We start from the raw sequence: 14,250 nt of genomic DNA, 5'->3' as shown, positions 1-14,250 counted from the left end.
CCAGCACAGGGGCTCCTGTGAGCAGGAGGATTGCCCGCTTGGCCACTGGCGACCCACTTTTCCACTCCCAACACCCTAACCCCCAAGAGCTTGGTGGTCTAAGCCTCGTCTTCTAAGGGTGCATTCCCTACTGATCCCTCAGATAGGGAATCCAAGAAGCTGGACCACCTTGGAAAGAAGATATTTTCTTCCACCAGCTTAGCGCTGCATTCAGTGAACACTGCATGCCTCTTGGGCCGTTCTACCCATATGTGGGATACGGTTGCACAAGTGCTGCCACAGTGCCCGGAGGAGGCCCGGGCTGTTCTCACCCACACAGTGGCTGAGGCTCGAGACGCAGCTAAGTTCACCAGTCAGTGTGGGCTGGATACCGCCGACTCTCTGGGCAGAATGGTTTCCACATCTGTAGCCTTGAGGTATCTACGCCTAGTTGAGGAAGTCTGGTTTCTCTGGGGATGTCCAATACACCTTTCTGGATCTGTCCTTTGATGGCAGTCGTATGTTCGGAGACAAGGCGGACTCGAGCGCTTAAAAGATTCTAGGACTATGGCCACATACTTGGGCCTTGCGGCCACTTCTCGGCACCACAGGCCTCCTTCCGCCCCTTTCGTAGCTACGGAAGGGATGCCACACCACGTTCTACCCAATCTGGCCACAGGGCCGCGCAAGCTACCCAGCCTCTGCATGGCCGTGGGACCTAGCAACGCGGGTCTGGGGTCCAGTGGGCAGGCCAGTCCACCCATCCCCGCCCTTGCAGCAGCCTCTAAATCCACCTAGTTCGACCTTTTAGGGCCACCAGAAGCCAGTGGGCGGCAGGATTCGCCATCACCTCCCCCACTGGCAGAACATCACGTCGGACAGGTGGTTTTTGCAGATAGTCTGGAGGGGCTACTCCCTCCACTTCGAGGCTACCCCTCCCTCCGTGGCACCAACACTCCATCGCATGTCAGAGGATGTCTTGGCCCTTTCTCCGCCAGGAAGTTGCAGCTCTCTTGGGCAAGGGAGCTATCAAAAGGGTCACTGTGCCAGAAGTAGGTTTTGGTTCTTACTCCCAATACTTTCTGGTATCCAAGAAGGACAAAGGCCTGCGTCCTATCTTAGACCTCAAGGCTCTCAACCGCTTCCTCAGGAAGGAGAAGTTCAAAATGCTCACATTGGCTTAGGTCCTGTCTGCCATCATTCCTGGAGACTGGATGGTAGCAATGGACTTGCAGGACGCCTACTTCCACATCCCCGTCCTGCCAGCCCACAGGCATGGTTCACGGTAGTCCACGAGTATTTTCAGTTTACCGTGCTCCCTTTTGGCCTCACCAGTGCCCCCTGGGTGGGTGTTCACCAAAGTGATGGTGGTGGTCACAGCTCCTCTGCGCAGATCAGGGGTTCCAGTCTTCCCCTAACTCGACGACTGGCTAGAGAAGGTGAGCTCACCCCAGGCTGTCGTCTCCCACCTCCAGACTACGGCGGACCTCCTGCACTCGCTGAGGTTCACTATCAACATGCCGGTCACACCTGATTCCCTCTCAGAAGCTCATTTTCATTGGAGCAGTTCTGGATACAGCGCAGTTTCGGGCTTATCCTCCTGAGCAGCGAGTCCGGATATTCGGGCTATGACACCGATGTTTCAGCCTCTATCCTGGGTTTCGGTGAGAATGACTCTGAGGCTACTGGGCCTCATGGTCCCCTACAGCCTGCTGGTGGATCATGTCAGGTGGCATATGCGGGCTCTGCAGTGGCGCAGCATCAGGGGAATCTTTCTGATGTCATCCAGGTCTTGGAGGGGACTGCACGTCAGTTGCAGTGGTAGCTCACGAACCAGAATTGGGTCCGCGGCAGATCCATCTCCCTTCCCTAACCAGAGTTCACAGTAGTGGCGGATTCGGGACTCCTGGGATGGGGCGGCCAACTGGGGGAGGCGAAGATCAGGGGTCTCTGGTCTCCCACGGAGTCCGGTCTCCATATCACCCTTTTGGAGCTCTGGGCGATCCGTCTTGTACTGAAGGCATTCCTTACTTCTGTCAAAGGAAGAGTAGTGCAGGTGTTCACAGATAACACCACTGCAATGTGGTACTGCAACAAACAGGGCGGGGTGGGGTTGTGGACCCTATGTCAAGAGGCTCTTTGCCTTTGGACATGGCTGGAACATCAGGGCATATCCCTGGTGGTTCAGCACCTGGCAGATTCTCTGAACGCCAGGGCGGACAAACTCAGCCGCCATTGCATGAAGGATCACGAATGGTGTATTCAGTCCGAGGTGGTGCAAGGTCTCTTTTGGTATGGCGAGAGCCTTGGTTAGATCTGTGCGCAACTGAATAGAATGCGCAGTTGTGCGCATTGGAGTTTACAAGGTGGCACTCGCTCTGCAACGCTTTTCATCGCAAGTGGAATTGCACCCTTCTATACACTTTTCCACCTATACCACTTCTGCCCAGAGTGCTGAAGAAGATCAAGCACGGCCGGGCCCAAGTCATTCTTGTGTCTCCGGACTGGGCATGAAGATTATGGTACCCCGAGCTCTTGAGCATGGCCATCGATCCTCTGATCAGACTGCCTCTTCTGGAAGATCTTCTGTCGCAGCAGCAGGGGACGGTCCCCCACCTGTCCAGCCTCCACCTCCTTGCGTGGAGATTGAGCGGTAATAGTTGACAGCTTTCGACCTTCCTCCCAAAGTCTGTAATGTCATCTTGGCAGCCCTCCACTAAAACGGTATACGCCTGTAGATGGAACACATTTGTGGCATGGTGCGCAGCAAAGGCTGTGGATCGCTTTTCTGCCCTTCTTTTAGAGGTTCTCCTCTTCCTTCTATCTTTTGCCCAGCAGGGATCTGTTCTGGGCACTCTTAAAGGTTACCTTTCGGCCATCTTTGCCATTCTGTGCCTTCCTAATTAGCCTTCTCTTTTCAAGTCTGCGATTGTAAATAGATTTCTAAAGGGCCTTACTAATCTCTTTCCTCTCTCTCTCCTTTCGTAATGCCTCAGTGGGACTTGAATCTTGTTATTACTTTCCTTATTTGTGCTCCCTTCGAGCCACTACATAATTATCCTCTTCGTCTTCTTACCTTGAAACCCGCTTTCCTGATTGCCATCCCATCTGCTCACAGGGTGAGTGAGCTTCAGGCTCTTTCCTCTAAGCCTCCTTTTCTTGCAGTACATCCGTACAAAGTGGTCCTTCACACCAGGCCCTCTTTTCTGCCCAAAGTGGTTACCTCTTTTCACATAGATCAGACCATCACATTGCCCACCTTCTTCCAGCCTCCGCACCCTTCCTAAGAGGAGGAGAGACTCTACTGTCTGGACCCAAAACGTGCGCTGTCCTTCTACCTTGACTGCACTTAAGATTTCAGGGTGGATGATCAACTCTTCATGGTTTATGTGGGCGCTAAGAAAGGTCGGGCTGTGCACAAACGTACCATCTCTCGATGGATTGTCCTATGCATCAAAATCTGCTATTCTTTGGTGAGAAAGAAACCTCCAGTAGGACTGCGTGCCCATTCTAGCAGGGCGAAGGCAGCCACTGCTGCTTTGGGACGTGGAGTCCTGCTCATTGACATCTGCCAGGCAGCCACTTGGGCCTCTTTGCACACATTCCAGAACATTATTGCCTGGATATCCAAGTCCGGAGAGACGGCTATTTTGGCTGTTCTGTTCTCCAGGACTTTCTGGTGTGAACTTGTTTCGCAGACCGACATCCGGGGTTGGCATTGCTGGGGTATCTATTCAAAGGTAAGGAATCTATAACTAATTGTCTCTTTCAGGTGAACAAGTTGTTTACTTTCGGTAACGATATATCTGTAAGAGTCATATATTAGTTATAGATTCCTTACCGCCCTAACCATCTGCGAACTGATTTCTAGTGTAAGGGACTCCCTTTCAGGGCTCTAGTTTAGTGCACTAGTGGTAAGTGTATTGCATGGCTCTGTGCTTCTGGCATGGAAAGTCGTGTCAGAACTGACATCAGCGCGTCTTAAGTAGACAACGCGACGTCATCCAGGCGACCCAGACAATGGACGCAGAGTTGACCTACGCCACCTGCCGAAGCACAAGGGTACTGCTACAGAAAAATTCTACAGATCCAGTCTGACGCCAGGGGGTAAATCTAAGGTAAGGAATCTATAACTCATATATGTCTCTTACAGATATATTGTTACTGGAGGTAAGTAACTTGTTTGTTAACCAAATGTGTTTGTTTCAAAGCTGTGTACCAGTATCAACAGATTCACGTGCGACCTCCCTCAGCCCCCCAGAATGAAGAGAATTAGTAAATTAGCTTTATTTTACAGCATGCTTTATTCTGTTCTCTGTACTTTGGTAAATTACACTGAAAGGCTTGCAGAAGCTATGAGTCATTGCAGACACTGAAAAGAGTTATTCTAGCCGTGCCTATATAAACTAACTATAGTTTTCAAGTAAAAAAGATTCTGTGTCTGCGCCTTTATGTGCTATATGCTAATCTAGAATAGCTTTAAACTCTAAAACTAATCTTATAATGTTTTCTCCATCCAGAAGCAATATTCTTCTTCACAGAAAGAGCGGAAGAGTTACTTCTCCATAGAAAAGACAAAGATGGTTTGTAGGCAGAACGACAGCCAGGCCTTATTGGGGTTTGTATTCCCACATCAAGTTCATAAATTGAAAAGGTAGCCAGAATTTTACTTTAAAAGTAGTGACACTAATATGATTTGTCCTTACTAGCCCGCAGACACTCATGACTACTACCACAGGCACCTATGATAATTGCTATGCAGTGACCTAGCATAGAAGGGAAAACTGACGGTTTGTATGACCTAACACTAGACCAAATGAATGAAGTGTTTGCAGTTGCCTGTTCAGTATGTCTAGTTCTTTAGAACCTTTAAAACGTCTTCAGATTGCGTATTTCAAGTCGACCAGAGAAGGCTGTTTTTAAACTTGATTATAGGTTGTGACTTCCGGGCAATTATATGCATAGGAAGCACTTTTCTTCCTCTGCCTCCTGAATGTTCCACAGATACTTTTCCTCGCTGAATTGCTGACTTGTCCATATAATTATTACACAGGACATGGATTTTAGCACTCCTTTCATTACAGAGCTACCTCTGCCTTCAGGTAGAGGCGTTTTTATTGAGAGGCTAAACTCAACTTATGCTCTAAACGCTAAGCCTTTCCTTCCTTGGCTCGATAAGCTGGGGTGGGGTGGGATGGAATTACTGTTGGCGCGCATAAGGCAAAATGCAGAAAAACAAATTCCAATAGACCATGTAATTTGTATGGGAGGCCTAGAATGTGTATCGTCACTGCGCACATGCACCTGCGCAGACAGGCACATTTGGTAGTATTGAGGGTTCCCCTTCCTGTATCTGAAAACAAGTAATTTATCGTTTGGAGTGGGTGTTGCTTCATTTAACTCAAAACATTCCCACAAGAGGTGCACAAATGTTTTTGTCAGTAGCATCATACATTGAAATTGTGAAAACCAGGGCCCACTCACTTACTCCTGTCCCGCCACTCTCAGTTGTGGAGGTGGCTTCAGCACCAGTGGCAGAACGATAGACTAGACTGCCCTGTGGGTGTTAAGAATTATATTTTGTAGCATACAACAATGTCTCAAAAGGGTGTTATTTAAAGGTCAAATACATGTAGCACAATTAATTGCTGAGAATTAAATCAAAAGGGGAGAAAACTGGGAGACATTCTTTTTGTGACATAAATTGTATTTTAGTGAATATACATATTTGACATATTAAACTTCATATGTACAGACTTATGGAACAATAGCACTGCATTACATTGAATGGCATGTAACCTATGAGATACTGTGCACAAGTGCTCGTGACAACGGGCCGGCAGTAGTCAGGCTTGGCACTGAGCCTGACTACTTCCGGCCTGTCGATGTGCCTCACCTCCTTCAGCTGACTTCGTCAAGTAACACTACCAGCAGCCCTTGGGTTTTCGCGACTGGAGCAATGCCCTGTATCCATTTCTTGGACCCCAATTGACGTTCAATCTAGTTCGTCTGCAGGGCCTATCCTTATTCACTTTGGACCTTGCACTAACCGCTATTCTGGAAGTGCTTCCTCTCGCCACTGCAATATAAGTAACTGTAACCTGGTCCTGATGAGGGCTTAATACTTCTACAGGCCAAAATACCGTTGACTTCAAAAGCGGACCTTCTGGTGCCCCTCCTTTCAAGGATACCCCATTTGATTATTTTTGTATTCTATATAATTTATTGTTAGGGTATCCTAAATATGTAAATTTTAAACCCACTTGTTTCGTGTTGCGCCCGTCACTATCGCTGTACATAATACCTCACGTGTCACTTGCACCGTCACAATCCTTCATGAGCACTTGTGCACAGTATCTCATAGGTTACATGCCATTCAATGTAACGCAGTGCTATCGTTCATATGCCTCTACATATGAAGTTTAATATTTCAAACATGTATATTCACTAAAATACAATTTATATCACAAAAAGAATGTCTCTCTGGTTTTCTCCCCTTTTGATTTCAAGTCAAGTCATAAGCTTTTATTCGATTTGGTAAATACAAATCATACAAGCAACAACTAAAAGAACAATGCATTACATGTATAATAACAGTTCTAAAAATGACTTTATAATATACACATGAATAACACTGACGGAAACCTGTTAAAAAAGGGTCATAAAAAGTACAGACAGGAATAAATATAATTGGTGCATCAGATGCTATTCCTGGCAGCTGTACATTTTGGCTAAAAATATGGTTGAACCAGACATTTATATACAATGAACATAAAAACAAAATGAACAGGGACATTGATGTACAGACAGGAAATATAAGTTATGGCAGCACAATGCTCTTCCTGGCAGCTGTACATTTCAAGATATAGGTAGCAACAAAAAAAACAGATATCCACGTTCTCTAGAGAGGATAGTAATACTAGGGCACCCTTAGTAGATCTGATGTTATATTTTAAAAGGATGGGTTTTAGGTATTTCACCCTTAGAAAATAGTAGAATTTACAAAAAAGCAAAAAATGGCAACAACTCTGTCGTGAAATATTGTCGCAAGGACAGGGCATTTCTGATCTAATTTTCTGATTTGGGAAAGCGACAAGGTGGTGTACAATACCCAATCTTACTCGGGTTAACACAAATTGATGGGATGGGCGAGACACATACACAAGATAGGTTTGGAGCCCCGGGGGTAAATTCAGTTCCTTATAAAACCTCACGGTAGCTAGCTTTCCATACACCTTATCTCGCTCATTCCTTTTGAAATTAATAAATGTTTGTTTGATTTCCTTTTTGGGGATTGCTACTACCTGTTCGGGGTCTAAAAGGATATCAATTTCGAATAGGGTTTTGTACCAAAAATGAATGTATTTCAGCCACTGGATTCGTGATGAGTAGTCCAGGCCTATACAATCAAGAATAATTTCTTGAGTGAATCGTGTCTCAGGCTTAGCCCAAATAGAACGCCACAATAAGAGTGGCCGAACGGCTGCTAAGTCAGAGATATGCGCGATCCCAACCTCATCATGAATTAGTTGTACACAGGCAGATGGAGGGGCACATAACAGTCTCTTTAAAAACGTATTTTCATCCTTTAGGAGCGAAGGGCCATCAATATGGCCCCACACGCCCGCCCCATATAAAGCCGAGGAAACACAGCGGATGTTATATATCTTAATCATATCTGGGATACTTCTTGAGCCAAGCTTAGAGGCAAAACGGAATATACTGTTGGTAGTCCGCAGCATCTTCAGTCTGATATTATCAAACTCAGCAGACCATGACCCGTCAAAATTAAATGTGATTCCCAAATAACAGAAAGATTTCACATGTGACATTTTCTTGCTATCCAAATAGAAATTGTGCTTTGCCTTATTTGCAACCTGCCCGCACGACATTACATATGTCTTCGTTTTGTTCACATGGAGCCTCCTATTTTGAATAAACAGCTGAAATCTATCAATTAATCGCTGCAACCCAAGCTGAGTGCGGGATAGGAGGACAGCGTCATCCGCATATAATAGGATTGGGACAGGTTTACCTCCTATCAGGGGGGCGTCGGCCGGAATATCGGCCAATATATGATCAATACAATTAATAACAAGCATTTACAATGCAATGGTCTCGGCATCATTAAAAGTAGAGCTATTGGCATTGCTCATGACATTTCTTTTTTTTTCCTTAAATCATAAATAACAGCACTCACTGCTCTGCGCACTCGCTGCTCTGCGCACTCACTGCTCTGCGCACTCACTGCTCTGCGCACTCACTACTCTGCACTCTGCACTCTGCACTCACTACTCTGCACTCTGCACTCACTACTCTGCACTCTGCACTCTGCACTCACTACTCTGCACTCACCACTCTGCACTCTGCACTCACTACTCTGCACTCACTACTCTGCACTCTGCACTCACTACTCTGCACTCACTACTCTGCACTCTGCACTCACTACTCTGCACTCTGCACTCACTACTCTGCACTCTGCACTCACTACTCTGCACTCTGCACTCACTACTCTGCACTCTGTACTCACTACTCTGCACTCTGTACTCACTACTCTGCACTCTGCACTCACTACTCTGCACTCACTACTCTGCACTCTGCACTCACTACTCTGCACTCTGCACTCACTACTCTGCACTCACTACTCTGCACTCTGCACTCACTACTCTGCACTCACTACTCTGCACTCTGCACTCACTACTCTGCACTCTGCACTCACTACTCTGCACTCTGCACTCACTACTCTGCACTCTGCACTCACTACTCTGCACTCTGCACTCACTACTCTGCACTCTGCACTCACTACTCTGCACTCTGCACTCACTACTCTGCACTCTGCACTCACTACTCTGCACTCACTACTCTGCACTCTGCACTCACTACTCTGCACTCACTACTCTGCACTCTGCACTCTGCACTCACTACTCTGCACTCTGCACTCACTACTCTGCACTCACTACTCTGCACTCTGCACTCACTACTCTGCACTCTGCACTCACTACTCTGCACTCTGCACTCACTACTCTGCACTCTGCACTCACTACTCTGCACTCACTACTCTGCACTCACTACTCTGCACTCTGCACTCACTACTCTGCACTCTGCACTCACTACTCTGCACTCTGCACTCACTACTCTGAACTCACTACTCTGCACTCACTACTCTGCACTCTGCACTCACTACTCTGCACTCTGCACTCACTACTCTGCACTCTGCACTCACTACTCTGCACTCACTACTCTGCACTCTGCACTCTGCACTCACTACTCTGCACTCACTACTCTGCACTCTGCACTCACTACTCTGCACTCTGCACTCACTACTCTGCACTCTGCACTCACTACTCTGCACTCTGCACTCACTACTCTGCACTCTGCACTCACTACTCTGCACTCTGCACTCACTACTCTGCACTCTGCACTCACTACTCTGCACTCTGCACTCACTACTCTGCACTCACTACTCTGCACTCTGCACTCACTACTCTGCACTCTGCACTCACTACTCTGCACTCTGCACTCACTACTCTGCACTCTGCACTCACTACTCTGCACTCTGCACTCCCCACTCTGCACTCACTACTCTGCACTCACTACTCTGCACTCTGCACTCACTACTCTGCACTCTGCACTCACTACTCTGCACTCTGCACTCACTACTCTGCACTCTGCACTCACTACTCTGCACTCTGCACTCACTACTCTGCACTCACTACTCTGCACTCTGCACTCACTACTCTGCACTCTGCACTCACTACTCTGCACCATTGCGAAGATTCAGCCTTAATGTATGGACATTCGTACTGTCCAGCATATGTGTAAATGATGCTCCACTTACACGGTCACGGGTATTGATAACCAGCACTACACTTGCATAGAATACTATGAGAAGTCGAACATTCCACAAGGGTTTTAAGCCACTTCTGAGGTACCAGCCAAGTATTTCTGCCTCTTCAGAATCACCAGTGGCACTTTTTGTACATGGTGTGAGGTAAGGGTTACTCTTTTGCTGAGATACAGAATCGCAGAGGCCTCCTAAAAGCAAAGTCGTTCCCCTGTGCAAAACAATTATCTTATCAGGCAGCCCGTGAGACAGTAAGCATGTGCGCAATACGAAGAAAGTGGAACGCGAAAGAACGCAAAATTGGATCGTTTCCCCCGATTTCTGTCGTTTCCCTCAATTTCTGCTTAGGGTCGTGTGACCGAGACTCGAACCCGGGTCCTCTCGGTCCGAGGTCGAGCGCCCTAGCCGTTAGGCCACCTCCTCTCCGCTATAAAAGTGGCATGCGGGGAGCATCTTGTGGTTTTCAAAACCCATTTGTGCGGCCTACTCTCCGCCTCCGTATCCCGTGTAATCGGAAATGTGTGGCACCGTCACAAGCCTCTCCGTAATTAGCACCGGGGCTGAGTAACGAGAGAAAGGATTACTCCCTTATAAAGTGCTTGAAACCCGGCTATCGGTATAAAGCGCCACTTAGATAAACAAGGCCACAGTTAATTGAATGCCCTCCATTTTTTAGGTCTAAATTCAATCGCGGGCCCTATGCTTTCCCGTTCTCAAAGAAAGGGAACTTCGTATCCTTTAATGTAAGTTCTTGAACTGAAAAGCTTATTATTCTTTCAACAGTAGCATGTCTCCCTCTTGTTTAACTCCACCGAGAGTTTCATTTGCAAGAGAGTACCCAAAGCGCTACTGAGAAACTAGGGGCTGTTGCATTTAAATATCCGCAAGCCCAACACCAAGGCTGCCTAGTCTTGAATTTGTCTTGTGCTTTTTTACTACGGAGGCCGCTAGCAACCCTTCCGCCTTCCGGCCATGTCGGAGGCTGCCCCAAGTATTACATTATTTATCTTGGCGCTGTGCAATGGAGTTTCTTGTTACCCATCTCAACGAGCGTCATGTTATCGACCTTAGATGAATGATAGGCAGGGCAGCCCTACAGGATCGGTGCCTCCTGGTCCTCGTGGTGTCCAGCTGGAGGGCCTACTCTTCAGGGTGCAATTGAGAGACCTGAACTTGCCATCACAACTGTCAGTCGAAATAGGGGGCGGGTTATGCCTCTCACCGTGGCCTCGGTGGCCTGCGCAGTGCCTACCTCCCGGTGCTGGAAGGTATTTCGTGCGTAATAAATTGGACATAAGCTGGGCAGTCTTTAATAAGAGGACGTGCAAGATTATCCCTTTCACCGGCCAAAGCTTATCTCTCAATGGATGGCTGAGGGCCATTGCTCTACAGTTAATTAGCAGCAGAGGTAAATCAGGCTCTGCAAGGAGACGATCTCCACACATCTATCTTTGGAGGGCTTCTTAGGTCAGAGGTCACAAAGGACCGATGTGTGAGGCGGGAGGAGTCCCGAGAAATGAAAGAGCAAACGGCTGGAAAGGATCCCAGTGCGTCTGAGAAAACCCAGCGCTGAACACTGTGTATTTCAATATAAACAAGAAATCACTGAGGTCCGTTTTTTTTTGCCGAGTTTTATATAGCGCAAACTTGACCCGAATCGGGTATCAGAGCGCTTTACAGAGCACCAGTTACGTTACATGAGGACACAACACTCACCTTTAAAGTTGCTGGGGACGGCCGCCGGTGCAATCTGCAGACTGCAGAGTTCACAGGAGAGGAGGGGCTGGGGCCGGGAGGAGCAGCTCAGGCTCGCAGTCCGTAGTCGCAGGCTCCGCTCAGCTCGAAAGGAATTTGAAAAGGAGGAAGTGAGGGGGGGGGGGCCAAAGATAAAGGGCAAGATTACCGTGTCACTGTTCTGTTGCATGCAATGGTGTACGCGCGCGCACCATCTGAATTGCATTACACGGGCACTCTGACAGCTCGTAATTAAGATTAATCACTCTGCCGTGCTCGTTCTCGCACACAATATGCCACATCGGGCACGCGTAAATTACTTACATCCTATCACGGCAACGCTAATACATACACAGCACAGCGAAGACGAATCACTAGGTAGATGACAAAATACACTAAGGAATGTGTCTGTTCAGACCCCTAGAGATCCTTTCTTTCTTCTTTAGCATTAGGAGCTCGAAGCTCCACCCCCTTCGTGGGCGGAGGCCGAGCCCTAAAAAGGGAAAATAAAAGGGGAGCTAATACGCATCCTTGGCGAATTCCCCTTGAGACTTTGAGAAACGGAGTACATTCGCCCAGGATGCCATAGCGAACCTTACAGGAAAGTTTCTCATAAAGCCTGGCCAGGAAATGAATAATTTCCTTCGGTGCCCCTGCCTCTATCAAAACCTCCCAAAGAATGACGTGATCAACTAAATCAAAAGCGCTGCTCAGGTCAGCAAAACATAAGAAAAGGTTACCCTTTTTAACAACGGTATATTTATTCAGGATAAGGTCCAAATTAACACATTGCTCCAGCGTGCCCATGCCTTTCCTGAAGCCATATTGCACCTTTGTTAAAATATTCGAATCTGTTGCCCAGGTTTCAAGCCTTTTGAGCAGAATTCTGCTCATGACCTTTACCGAGGCATCCAATAAAGAAATAGGACGGTAGTTAGAGGCCTCAGATTTGCTACCTTTTTTAAAAAGGGGGATGATAATAGATTGACCCCAGGAGGGGGGGATGTTACCTTCTGCTGCACAGTTAAAGGCCCTAACCAGGATGGGGGCCCACAAATTTGGTTCTGCTTTCAATAAATCGATGGGAACCCCGTCCGGGCCCGGGGCTTTCCCACCCTTACTGTTATGGAGTCCTTCGAGACCCTCCTCCAGAGTTATTCCCAGAGGTAGAGGTATCCAGGGAGAGGCCTCAGTGGCTGAAACAACTAAAGGAAACCCGTCAGGGTTAAAGATACTAGTAAAATGAATGATCCAGTCATTACATGCAACGAGCGAGTTTAATGCTGGGGGGCCATCAGTGTTTAAAAAAGGGCTATTGATTATTTCCCAGTAGAGTTTACAATTTTTAGTCTCAGCTGCCTCCTTTAATTTGTCCCATGCTTCACTTTGTAAAACCTTCTTCCTACTGACAATGGCCTTTTTATAGGAAAACCTTAGTTGCTTGATTCTGTTGCAATCACGAGGTTTGGCACGTAAAGCCTTCTTCAATTGCTGCAAGGCAATTATACACGGTTTGTCAAACCATCCACTCTTTGCAATTCTATTAGAGGAGGATATTTTGGTAAAAACACCTTCGATAATGTTGTTTATTTTAATAAATTGGGACAATAAGAGTTCGGAATTGATAACATTTGTTAAACAATAACTGATTTCCATTTTACAGCTATTAATAACCTTCCTCTGTTTTGCCATAGAGTTTGTGCCAGACCACCTAATCCTCATACCATTGGGTCTAATGGGGACTAACTCGGTAGAACAAGTTTCGCCAATCGCAGGAGTAACACCTCGTCCTGGGAGGGTAATACAAATGCTGTTGTGGTCACTTACACTTTCCTCTCTGACACCCAGGTTTTTAAAGTCTCCTGTGACAGAGAACAAAATATGGTCTATAAAAGACCCAGCATCCCTCCCAGTAAAGGTGGGACAGGTAACATTCAGATTGTTTTTATTACAGCTCAACAAAAGTAGATCAAGTTTGATTAATAGTTTATTTAAGGTTGAGCCATAATGGCAATGTGGAAAGTGGAGAAAATCCTCACTCCCTCCCACTCTGCCCCAATGATTATCCAACTCCAATCCGAAGCCACATGGATTCCCTTTTGAAAAATGGCATGGCTGGAGATTAAAATCCCCGGCCCATAGGACGTCTGCCTTTCTATTGGAAAGGGCCAGAACCCTTACGATTTCCTTTTCCAAGGGGAACAAAATGTTCCCTCTGGAGGTATCAAAGATGTTATTGTAAAAGTTTACCAAAACCAGATCATTGCCCTTACCACATTCAACCCTCATAAACTGGCTGTGAGTTCCCACATTCGTGCTACTTCTGACCACCCAGTCGTGTAGTTTGTTGGACAGGAGCAACAGAAGACCCCCCTTGGCCCTGCCTGAACTCGACTTGGTGGCATTGGTGGCATTGAGGCAGTGGGATGAGTAACCCTCTATGTCTATTTGCTGCTGGGCCCAGGTTTCTTGGAGGAGGATTATGTCGAATCCTTCCCCAATAAACCTGGGCCAAAAGGGAGTATCTAACTTCGCTAGAGGGTGCATTATTAATTAATGGTACAGTGGTCCTTTTATTTTTATTAGCGACATGATGATGTTTAGAGTTATTCCCCCTATTAGAGGCATCTGGCTGTTTAGGAACGGCACCTTCTCTAACCCCATCGCGCTTAGGTTCTTGTACAAGATCTTCA

General features: G+C 47.1%; 1 protein-coding gene across 10 annotated transcripts in view; it reads left to right on the top strand.

Moving 5' to 3' along the window:
• Positions 1-14,250, top strand: part of ERC1 (ELKS/RAB6-interacting/CAST family member 1) — a 2,156,751-nt gene that overhangs the window by 1,655,071 nt on the left and 487,430 nt on the right. The window lies entirely within an intron of this gene.

Source organism: Lissotriton helveticus, chromosome 1_1, assembly GCF_964261635.1.
Source record: "Lissotriton helveticus chromosome 1_1, aLisHel1.1, whole genome shotgun sequence".
NCBI lineage: Eukaryota > Metazoa > Chordata > Amphibia > Caudata > Salamandridae > Lissotriton > Lissotriton helveticus.
This window is presented reverse-complemented; position numbering and strand designations above follow the sequence as displayed.